The following is a 13,143-nucleotide window of genomic DNA, read 5'->3' as shown; positions in this document are numbered from 1 at the left end:
ATAGATACTGACACCACTTATTAATTTATTAATTCCTAAACTGTTTCAATAGCAAATATATAGTGTGAAGAGGACAATACTTACTATTAAAGATTCGTAACACTGGCTAGAACCAACGTCTATTTCTTTATCAGTCCTCAATTCAGTGGTATAAGGGATACGGTAGTTAATGACTGCAGGGTGGAAGAGGACATTTATTAAAGTCCATACTACATGGCAATGCAAAGCTATATTACAGCGTAATCATGTGGATGACAAACGCAGCGCAATTTGCTCACCAAAAAGATTATGCTGTTGATTATAATCAAGGCTAGATGGTTCTAATCGTCGCACATAAGGACCAAAAAACCACACTTGTAGTCCAGGATATGGTGTCGTATTATAGACTTTCACTTGATATCTAAATTTGGGCAGACATTAAACCATGAATATTTTTAGACCTTCGTCTTCATAGCGAAAGCCAGCTAACCGAGACACCTAGGACGAACCACTGATAACTTGATAGACTTACCTAAGTGTGATTTAGAAGCAATCTCTCTACTACAAATGTGGGAAAGCTCAATGCCGGCGTCCTGCGTCAGCATGTGTTATCCGACTATATATTATGGTTATCCTAGATGGAAACAAATAACCACACTATTTGGCATTTGATGTCTACTATTTAGAATTAATAACTGTTTTTTTGCCTGATTCTTCAAGTCTCGCCAGTTAGTCACTTATTGCTTAAAACGCTAATGTGCAAATACGCTTACCTGCAAACAGAAAGGGGGATTCCGTTGCAATGTGGCATTCAATTAAAACCAGAGCGCTCTCCTTTTCCACTTGCCTCACGTCTGATATCTTTAGTCAAACCGAGGAAGGGCCATGCAAAATAGAAGAACAATTCATTATTCATTATTTGCGATTGCGCCTGTATTAGTGCCAAAAGTCTTAAAGAAATCTCCAAGACTTCTCAGTCATAGGCAAACAACACTTACATGTGAGTGTAGGTCTTACAATCAGGCCAAACAACCGCACGAAAAATGTTCGTGTCAGGGAGGACTGAAATCTTCAAACCCAGGAAATCGTTCTCCCGTGCCTATCTCTCGCTCAGCATAATTCTAAATCACAAAATACAACCATTAATATTTGTGATAAACCATACAATACTCGCCGTGGTTTATGCGGCTCCAAAGTCAATAACTTTGGTAATTCCTAAAGCACTCCTTACCGAAAAAAGCGGATTATGAAGATTTCACAAGCGCTGAAGAAGATGACTGCCGGCGTTCCGCAGCCGTTAGGGAAAGTATCACCAGTCACGTTTCTAGACTACCTTTAAATGCACGGATCAGGAGGTCACATGATTAACCTCTCCTGAAATCCTTAAAGCCCCAGTAACGTCACTCTATTGCTGAGTGTTTATTGAGAGGGGCGATTATTTTTTAAAAAAAGAAAGCAAACGCATGAACATGCCAAACTTTATTGGTCTGTTTCGAAAATTGTTAAAACAAACTATCATGTGTAATAGCAAGTGCAATTTATTGCACGCATAATCCCTCTCTACTCTAATGTGACAGCCTAACTAATCAATCTTATACAAGTACGAAAGTTAGCGTACTTTCTAGTGATACCTAGAAGAGCTGTTATTATTGGAAAAAGACTGAAGTAAATTTACAGAATGTCTCTTATAACTAAATAGATACCTAATGGGCTAAATTAAAGCCATGCAATAATTAGCAGTAACTTCTATACTCAACAACTCTATTTAGTAAGATTCTTAACTCCAAAGCTGCCAAACTGGCAATCGACTAAAATGGGGAACAACAAGTACCAAAACCCAAAACTTTGGGCTGGTAAACATTACCTACTGCCAGTACGAGTAAACGTCAATTATGCTGGGATTATCAGTGGGATAGTGTAGCTCAAAATATCGCATTCTCCCACGGGATTTCACTATTTAATCCTTGTTTGAAAGTGTTGAGTACAAACATCCGATACACTTCCTTATTCTTTCTAATTGCTCAACCACCTTTGCTATCAGGTGTCATTTTTTCTAAAATGTGCCATTGAAAGTCCTCTGGCCTGGGATTCTTATCAAGGAAGTGCTTCACTAAGGGTGCTGCAACTTGCCTGTCTTGACAGCAGATCTATGTTCAGTCAGGCGCACTTGGATAGATCTATAAGTTTCGCCGACGTAGCCTAAGCCACAGGCACATAAGATAAAGTAAACAACATTTGCAGTTTTACAATTCCAGATGTCATTTGCTTTGGCTAAAAAACCATTATGGGTAAACTCTTCACCACCGAGAATGTTGTTACAGGATTTGCATGAGGAACACTTAACTGTTCCACGTACCGGAAGGTTATTTAGTAACGATCTCTGGCTCGGGCCTAAATTAGTCAATTTTGTTCCGAATCTTGAATGAACGATCTTATCTTTCAAATTTCTATTCCTTTTATGTGCAAAAAGGGGCTTCACTAGGCTCGGGCCTACTTTTTTAATTTTTTTAAAAAGTTTATTAATTGTGTATTTCAGAACAATTCGTGGCTCCTGAAGGTGTTTTTCTAAACGCGAGTCGAAAGTATAGATCGCCACCCCCCTTTTTTAATATTGAATGATTAATTTTTATTAGTATTGTGTAAATTGTTTCCTTTGTTATTGTTTATGTAATTTGGATATAGGATTTATGATTTTAATATGAAAATCTATTAAAAAGAATAGAGTTTTTTTACTGAAATAAATTTGTGTTCCTTCTTGCAACATCCTTCCCTCCTTTTTTGTAATGAATGCTAAAGTAATACACACACAGTCTATTTCCCTGTCCTAGGAATTACTATTTCTGATCAGGGGGTCCTTGTTGTTCACACTATATTTCCCACAGCTTGTCTGTGCAGGGCCATGCTTGTTGTTATCATTGTTCCATTTATATTGTCAAATATTTGAGCAGTTGTGACAAGGGTTGATTGTAACCTTACTTGTTTTATCTCTTTGTTTCCTCAGTCATGGCCCATTTAAAAACCTTCGGTTTTACCGATGAGGACTTTGCCATATTAGTTGGTACCACGGTCTCTTTTAGTAACACCAATTCTAATACCAGAGGTAATGATAAAGGTAAGAAACTTATAGATCTAAAAAAGAAACTCATTCGGATGGAGCCCCATGGTGAGTTTATGTTATCTTACCTAAGAACGGGCATCATTCCCAACGGTTTACGAGTACGGAATGTACCAGGACTTTTCGTACACCATAGACCGTTTTTGGAGAAATGGAGTCTAATAGCGAACAGATGTTCACGCGATTTAATGATCTTGATCGTGGAAACATCTAGAGAACTAGCAGCAGCTATTAAAATTTAAATTGATTAATTAGAAGAAAAGCTTAAACAGTTGAATGGGGTAGATGAGGCAATGAAAAAAATAGAATACAATACAATAGGGAGCTAGAATCCTTTACTAGCTACCTCAACAAACGGAAAACAGATAAGCTTAACAAGGATAAAAGATTTTACACTGAAGAAACAGCTTATCCCTATTTAGGTAAAGAGTTTTACAAGCAGAACCATTATATAGATGAATCTAGAAATGCCCCACAGAGAGTCAATAATTTTACTGACACATCAGACTCTGATGGGGAGGGTTCCATAGCAATTATTATGAACCCGATGGAGGTTTCAATTCCTATGCTGGCTCTCGACCCCAACAGCGCCCTTTTTTATCCAACAGAGGGCCTCGCCGAGGCCGTCCAAAAGTGAGGTTCCATGGACAAGGGCAGAGCAGGGGAAAATTCCAGATGAATCAGCAACAACATCAGCCACAACATCAGCAGCATCAGCAGCAACACCAACAGCAAGAGCCCCAATTCATAAGGGAAACTCGGAACAGACAGTATTGGGGTCAAGGAATGTAATTCCCATTTTTAATTTATCATCTATAGAACTTGACAACCACAGTGAAGCTTTGTTATCTAAGGGTCTTTCATTTGAGCCGTAAGCACATGTAAACACCTTTGAACTGTATAAAGACATCATTTCATTTTTTAGGAAGATTAGGCTCAAAACGTTTTCAGGCCCATGAAGATACCAATAACGAACAAACAAGTCAAAGAGAATTGACATTACCATCAACATTTAGTCCAGGCTTGGATCAATTGGGTCCGGAGTGGCTGTATTCGAATTGGTGGTCCTTCAGAAACGTGAAAGGACGCTCCGGTTCATTCCTAAACCTCTGTACAATCTAAGGATGATTCATTAGCTTTGAAAGGACTATCAGAGAATAGTAAGTTGGTTATCAAGGGATGTGACAAGGGAGGAGGTATTGTCGTGCTCGATTCTGACAATTATGAACGCAATATGATTACTATGTTAGACGACAATTCCACCTACCTGAAAATTAACTTCAATCCCTCTAGTAATTTCATTAAAAAGATTCAACATCTGACGAATGAGGCCCTAATTAATGGGGACATTAGTACCAAAGAACATGAATTCTTGAATACTAATAAAAACAAGACAGCGTGTATTTACGGTCTTCCGAAGATACACAAAAATGCTAACAACCCTCCCTATAGACCCATTGTATCTACGATCGGTACTCCCACAGAGCCACTGTCCAAATTTGTTGACCATTATTTAAGACCTCATATACCGAAAATCAAATCATATGTTAAAGATACAGGACATATGATTAACATAGTTGAGAATTTGGAATTTGTACCCAATAGGGACATATTGGTCACAATGGACATTGAGTCCCTGTATAGTAACATCCCTTTAAATCAGGCTATCAGGGCAACGGACTGGTTTATTGATAAGCACAGCATAATTTACCCCAAAAAATTTCTTATTGATTGCTTGTTCATTGTTCTAACCGGAAATATTTTCGAATTTGGAGACTTGTTGTATCAGCAATTAAAGGGAGTAAGTATGGGCGCATCAGTTGCTCCATCAATAGCAAAAATCTATGTCTGCGTTTGAGGACAAGTTCATTGACAATGAGGTAGCGCCTTTCTTTGAATCCATTTCCCATTGGTCCAGATATATAGATGATATCTTTTTTTATCTGGACCAATGGGAAAGACTTCCTTTTGGAGTTCCTGTAATGGATCAACTTGACTGACGATAATCTAAAATTTACTGCCCAATATAGTGTAGACCAGGTTGAATTCTTGGATTTATTAATACGAGAGAACAACAACAAGTTAGAGGTTGACCTGTTTGTGAAGACCACGGCACGCAACACATTGCTACATTTTAGCAGTTTTCATCCTAAGAGCCAGCGTGAGAGTATCCCCGTTTACCAATTTTTAAGGGTCCGCAGAAACTGTACTAACCTCATCGACTATGATAGGCAGGCATCTATTATGCGGAAGAAGTTTCTAGATCGTGGTTACCCACATAGGCTTGTGAGAAGTTCTTATAAAAGAGCGCGCTTTTATGACCGCGACGCCTTATTAACACCAAAAGAACTGTCTGCCAAGGACCAACTCGTCTGTGTGAACACACATTCCACACTCAACGAACGTGTGAGACAGATCATTAATGCCAACTGGCATATTCTCAACTGTAATCCTACTTCAAAAAATATTCTAGTGAAGCCCCTTTTTGCACATAAAAAGGAATAGAAATTTGAAAGATAAGATCGTTCATTCAAGATTCGGAACAAAATTGACTAATTTAGGCCAGAGTCAGAAATCGTTACTAAATAACCTTCCGGTACGTGGAACAGTTAAGTGTTCCTCATGCAAATCCTGTAACAACATTCTCGGTGGTGAAGAGTTTACCCATAATGGTTTTTTAGCCAAAGCAAATGACATCTGGAATTGTAAAACTGCAAATGTTGTTTACTTTATCTTATGTGCCTGTGGCTTAGGCTACGTCGGCGAAACTTGTAGATCTATCCAAGTGCGCCTGACTGAACATAGATCTGCTGTCAAGACAGTCAAGTTGCAGCACCCTTAGTGAAGCACTTCCTTGATAAGAATCACAGGCCAGAGGACTTTCAATGGCGCATTTTAGAAAAAATGACACCTGATAGCAAAGGTGGTTGCGCAATTAGAAAGAAAAAGGAAGTGTATTGGATGTTTGTTCTCAACACTTTCAAACAAGGATTAAATAGTGAAATCCCGTGGGAGAATGCGATATTTTGAGCTACTCTATCCCGCTGATAATCCCAGCATAATTGACGTTTACTCGTACTGGCAGTAGGTAATGTTTACCAGCCCAAAGTTTTGGGTTTTGGTAGTAGTTATTCCCCATTTTAGTCGATTGCCGGTTTGGCAGCTTAGGAGTTAAGAATCTTACTAACTAGAGTTGTTGAGTATAGAAGTTAGTGCCAATTATTGCATGGCTTTAATTTAACCCATTAGGTATCTATTTAGTTATAAGAGACATTCTGTAAACCTACTGCAGTCTTTTTCCAATAATAACAGCTCTTCTAGGTATCACTAGAAAGTACGCTAACTTTCGTACGTGTATATGATTGATTAGTTAGGCTGTCACATTAGACTAGAGAGGGATTATGCGTGCAATAAATTGCACTTGCTATTACACATGATAGTTTGTTTTAACAATTTTCGAAACAGACCAATAAAGTTTGGCATGTTCATGCGTTTGCATTCTTTTAAAAAAATAATCGCCCCTCTCAATAAACACTGAGCAATAGAGTGACGTTACTGGGGCTTTAAGGATTTCAGGAGAGGTTAATCATGTGACCTCCTGATCCGTGCATTTAAAGGTAGTCTAGAAACCTGACAGGTGATACTTTCCCTAACGGCCGCAGAACGCCGGCAGTCATCTTCTGCAGCGCCGTGAAATCTTCATAATCAGTTTTTTTTATAAGGAGTGCTTTAGGAATTACCAAAGTTATTGACTTTTGAGCCTCATAAAGCACGGCGAGTATTGTATGGTTTATCACAAATACTAACGGTTGTATTTTGTGATTTAGAATTATGCTGAGCGAGAGATAGGCACGGGAGAACGATTTCCTGGGTTTGAAGATTTCAGTCCTCCCTGACATGAACATTTTTCGTGCGGTTGTTTGGCCTGATTGTAACACCTACACTCACATGCAAGTGATGTTTGCCTATGACTGAGAAGTCTTGGAGTTTTCTTTGAGACTTTTGGCACAAATACAGGCGCAATCGCAAATAATGAATAATGAATTGTTCTTCTATTTTGCATGGCCCTTCTTCGGTTTGACTAAAGATATCAGACGTGAGGCAAGTGGAAAAGGAGAGCGCTCTGGTTTTAATTGAATGCCACATTGCAACGGAATCCCCCTTTCTGTTTGCAGGTAAGCGTATTTGCACATTAGCGTTTTAAGCAATAACAGTGACTAACTGGCGAGACTTGAAGAATCAGGCAAAAAAACAGGTATTAATTCTAAATAGTAGACATCAAATGCCAAATAGTGTGGTTATTTGTTTCCATCTTGGATAACCATAATATATAGTCGGATAACACATGCTGACGCAGGACGCCGGCATTGAGCTTTCCCACATTTGCAGTAGAGAGATTGCTTCTATATCACACTTAGGTAAGTCTATCAAGTTATCAGTGGTTCGTCCTAGGTGTCTCGTTTAGCTGGCTTTCGCTATGAAGACAGAGGTCTAAAAATATTCATGGTTTAATTTCTGCCCAAATTTAGATATCAAGTGAAAGTCTATAATACGACACCATATCCTGGACTACAAGTGTGGTTTTTTGGTCCTCATGTGCGACGATTAGAACCATCTAGCCTTGATTATAATCAACAGCATAATCTTTTTGGTGAGCAAATTGTGCTGCGTTTGTCATCCACATGATTACGCTGTAATATAGCTTTGCATTGCCATGTAGTATGGACTTTAATAAATGTCCTCTTCCACCCTGCAGTCATTAACTACCGTATCCCTTATACCACTGAATTGAGGACTGATAAAGAAATAGAAGTTGGTTCTAGCCAGTGTTACGAATCTTTAATAGTAAGTATTGTCGTCTTCACACTATATATTTGCTATTGAAACAGTTTAGGAATTAATAAGTGGTGTCAGTATCTATTGATTGAATGACCCTGGTTGTGGTCTTCACCACTTTATATAATCAATCCAATACTATCCAATCCTGGGATGGTAGTTTTCTATTGGGTCCTTTTCATCTTGTTTTGATAATTTAGCAACTGCTCAAATATAGAAAAATTAGTTTTGTAACTTGTCTAGCAAATATTAATTGCTATAACAAGCAGGGAAGATGCTTGCATGTAAAGTTGTTATAAAATTGTCGAATTAACTAAGTTTTATGTGATGTTTTATTGTCATGAAATTTTTTTTAATAAGTATAAGTGATTGTTTTTTTTAATGTTTATAATTGTGTATTTCAGAAACAATTCGTGGCTCCTGAAGAAGGCGTTTTTCTAAAAGCCGAAATGCGCGTCGAAATTATAGATCGCCACCCCCCTTTTTTTAATATTGAATGATTAATTTTTTTAGTATTGTGGAAATTGTTTCCTTTATTATTGTTTATGTAATTTTGATATATATGATTCATGATTTTAATATGAAAATGTATTAAAAAGAATAGAGTTTTTTTACTGAAATAAATTTGTGTTCCTTCTTGCAACATCCTTCCCTCCTGTTTGTTATGTATGCTAAAGTGTTACACACACACACACACACACACCCTCACAGCAATTCCATTCCAGCAATATATGCCAGTCTACTCTCGATATCCTCCAACTTAGTTAAGTCACCACAAGGCCTGGTTGTGTCGATGCTCCCAAGCAACCATCATGGTCAACTATAGGCTTGTTTTACAAAGTAAGTGGATCACCATCTCACCTTTTATTTGACTTTAATCCCATGAAGGATGCACCCAATGAGCAAGGCCTTCAGATCGTTAACCAAAATTCCATGCCCCCCCCTCCCAGACTAACCAGGTAAAGAAATACATTTTTTCCTCCGGATTTTATCATCGACTTGAATATAACCAGAGTAACCGCTTTTACCAATAAGGTTGGAAAAACAAAGATGGACTGCTAGAACCCAGAGCATGCAGAGTACACATCACTGTGGCAGATCCTATTCCCAAAGCACAGATATTGTAAACACTGTACAGTGGCCTCCTAGAAGCCTCTTGAGCAAACAAATCCGCTAGCAGCCGTTGACTAAACAGGCATGCTTCAGTTAACATTGAATAAATCAAACATTCAGCTTACACTTTTCAACGGGGGGTGTTTAAGATTTTAAAAACCTAGGTAATCCCAGGAGGGCAAGTTAACAAGTAAGCACAATTTCTGTCAGAACTTCCTTTTTTTTTTTTTTTTTTTTAAACCTTTATTTAGCATGAAAGAGAATGCAATTACAGGCCTACTAGCCTCTGGGCCGGCCAGTGACATATCTGAAAAACAGTATAGTAATACACAGCTCATCAGCCGACAACCAAGGGTCCGGCAGCAATGGTGCACGATGTTGGTCAAATCTATAACGATAAGATATGGAAAGGTTTCATTTTTAAAACAAGCAAACAAAAACATCGAAGAAAAGAGAAAAAAGAGGCTGCAGTCTAAATTGTTGTGTCTGTTCCATGCGATACGGGGAGAGGCAATCAAAGAAAATATGGAAAGCAGGAGAACCTCCAGGAGATAAAAAAGGGTGTGGGCAAAGGGGGACCCAGAGCCAGAAACATATCAATAAAGTGATACAGGGGGGAGCCGAAACGTATAATCAAGGGGAACAAGGAGTGTCAGGGGGATCTAGGAAGGGGGGGGATCACATATCTCCCCACGGTATGAGTTCCATTGGCCCCATATCCTACCCCATTTTTTGGGCCTGCCACGGAAGATATAAACAGTCTTCTCTCTGAACATGCACCAGTCCATATTTCCCTCCCATTTGGAAACTGATGGTGCCCTCTGAGATCCCCACAATTGTGCAATGTCCCTCTTCGCAACCATGTTTCCCAGTGTAACCCACGGAGTTTGAGCAACAGTGCAATCGTTCGGTTCCCATATGTTCAACAGACAGCGCCTGACTTCAGGTAGCAACTCAACATTCGTCACCCCACGCATCACCGCATGCACTCTAGACCAAAAAGACAACTTCCGGACATTCTCATACGATGTGGAGGAAGGTAGCAATCATACCACAGCCACGTCGACACAGTCCATCCTCAGAAAAACCCATATGCATCAGTCGCGGACCCGTGACATACTCGGTGCAGAATCTTCAGCTGAATGAGTCGCAGACGCGCCGGAATCGCGACCTCTTTAGGAGAGGCTATCGCAGCCTGCCAATCCTCATCATCCAGTTCCAGCCCATCTTTAGTCCAGGTACCACGAAGCTGAACAAGCAAGTCTGATCGAGTATTGATAAGTTTTTTATAAATGAGGGAGATAGTGCTATCTGGAATATGTCCGTCCAGCACCCTGTCTTCCAGGGGGGAGCTCTCCGGAATATCAGAACCGGTTGGAAAAACAGACCCAATGGCATGACGAACCTGGAGATATCGAAAATATTCCGAGTCATTCAAACTGTATTCCTGTTTCAATTCAGCAAAGGTCTTAACTCTATTCTTAACCCAGAGGTCACCTATCTTGCTAATTCCGATGAAGTCCCACCTATCAAAACCCTTGGACGTCCACAATTCACCAAGCCTCTCCGCAGCAAACAGAGGGGTCGCCCTGGACAGCTTACCTACCCATCCAGTAGCCGCGGTCGCGCTGCCCCACACCCGCACAGCCACTGCAGTGGGTCCCGTCAAATTCTTTCTAGCGCCCCGAGAATAGAGAGCCCTGTAGTAATCTCCCCCGGGTAACAGCCACCGGTCCATCTCGAATGCAGGATTCGAGACTGGACCGTACATGGCATGGTTCACAGCACTCAGCTGAGATGCCCAGTAGTATCTTCGTATATCAGGTAACGCTATGCCCCCATCGTACCAGGGCAACGTAAGCTTAGCCAACGCAATACGGGGTCGGCCAGACCAAACTAGCTTTCTCTGGAGGCATTCAATTTCACGAAAGTAGTTAGCCGGCACTAAATCAAGTGTGTTTTGTACGGCATACAAGAAACGGGGGAGAGACATCATTTTGAACAGGGCCGCCCGTCCCAGGGGGGACAAGGGTAGACCACACCATGCAGCAACATCCGACCGAAGCCGGGCGAGTGGAGGCAACAAGTTACGCTCATAACGTATCACAGGGTCGAGTGAGATATAGATCCCTAAATACTTAAAGCCCGCACTAGAGACCGGGATCGAGCATACTCGGGGCAGAGAAAGAGGATCACAGGTCAGCGGGAAGATACACGACTTGGACCAATTGATAACCAACCTGGAGTTACGTCCAAAGGAACTCAATACATCAAAGAGGACTCCTAGTGACTTACGGGGGGACGTCAGGTACAGTAAAATATCATCGGCATACAATGATATACGATCTTCGAAGTCAGGGGACCACCGAATACCCTTTAGCGAAGGCTCCCAACGGAGCCAGGCAGCAAGGGGCTCGAGCGCAAGTGCAAACAATAACGGTGACAAAGGACATCCCTGCCTCGTGCCACGCCCGAGAACAAAGGGCTCCGAGACTCTACCGTTAACCACAACCTGCGCCAACGGCTGCTCATACAGTAGTTTGACCCATGCAATAAACTTCGGACCAAATCCGAACTCAGCAAGAGTAGCCCACAAATATGGCCACTCCACCGTATCAAAGGCCATCGAGGCATCGAGAGAAACCAAGATGGCGGCTCGCTGAGAGTCCCCGCCCTCGCGATGACGCCGTGAAGACGACGGAGATTGAGCGCTGTATTGCGGTGGGGGATAAAACCAGACTGATCAGGGTGAATCAGCTCGCTAATCACCGTAACCAGTCGGTTTGCCAAAAGTTTCGCCAATATTTTGGGTTCAGCATTCAAAAGTGAGATCGGGCGGTACGATGAACAGCGCTCGCGGGGTTTGCCATCCTTAGGGATAACCACAATAGAGGCCAGCCTCTGGTCCCTGGGAAGGAATCCAAGGTCTCGCGATGCCGCAAACATACGAAGCAGATACGGCACCATCTTATCTGGGCATAGCTTGTATAACTCATCCGGTATACCGTTGGGACCAGAGGCCTTCCCCGAGCGAAGGGAGCATATAGCGAGCGTAACCTCTTCAATGGAAAAATCAGCCTCCATTAACACCCCGTCCGACTCCGAGAGACTAGGCAACTCAAGATCACGAAGCAGCAAGTGCGAGTCCTCCTCCGGCAAGCCCGAAACCGGCACGTATACAACCCGAAGGTGCTGGGCAAACACCTCAACTATCTCAACCGGGTCCACGACTCGCGTTCCATCAACTTTCTCAACTACAGGCACAACACGATTCATTCTGTCTCGCTTATCCAGCCAAGAAATCAACTTCCCCGCTTTATCACCCACATCATACAGACGCCCCTGCTGCACACGATTCATTGCCTCAGCCGAGTCAGTCACCAAGGCCCTGTAATCAGATTGCTTAAGAGCCAAGACATGCAATTTCTCGGGTGTAACACCTGCTTCCAACCGTTCCTCCAGTACGGCCATCTCAGACTCCAAGTTCACCACCTCCTCATTTTTGCGCCTCCTCTCACCAGCAACCAAAGACAGGGTCTGACCACGAATCACAGTTTTATAAGCCTCCCATAAGGAGACCGGGGAGGACACCGACCCCTAGAACTTCCTTTCTTGATATATACCCGAATCCGGCCAAACAAAATTCTGTTCAGATCTTTACTATCCAAGCTACAAGAAGTACCAAAAGGTAGACTCTTGGTTTCTGTGGATTTGTTGTGCAGGTTATGAACTTTATTGGAGACTTGGGCAGAGACCGGAACCAGAAGACTGATTAAACTCAAGCAGGAAAGACCAAGAGGGTTACGTTTAAAGTGATCCATAGACAGATAAAACAATGTGATTTGCATGTTGGAGTAATCTTTAATGCAGCTATATGGTCCCCCATTTGCATGCAAGACATGTACAAGGCTCAAAGAACAGGATAGTTTGTCATCCATGTAAGCAGCCAGGATGTAGAACCCTTGAAGTTTGCAAAACATACAATGCTGGAGATTTAATGGGGAGCATATGTAAATATTGGAATGTGTTGTTGCATTGGTACCAACTGTTGAACAATACCACAAGACAAAAGAACAAATTTTAACTTTAGTGCTATAGGA

The sequence above is a fragment of the Lissotriton helveticus genome, chromosome 7, assembly GCF_964261635.1.
Source record: "Lissotriton helveticus chromosome 7, aLisHel1.1, whole genome shotgun sequence".
Taxonomy (NCBI): domain Eukaryota; kingdom Metazoa; phylum Chordata; class Amphibia; order Caudata; family Salamandridae; genus Lissotriton; species Lissotriton helveticus.
Note: the sequence above shows the minus strand (reverse complement) of the source record.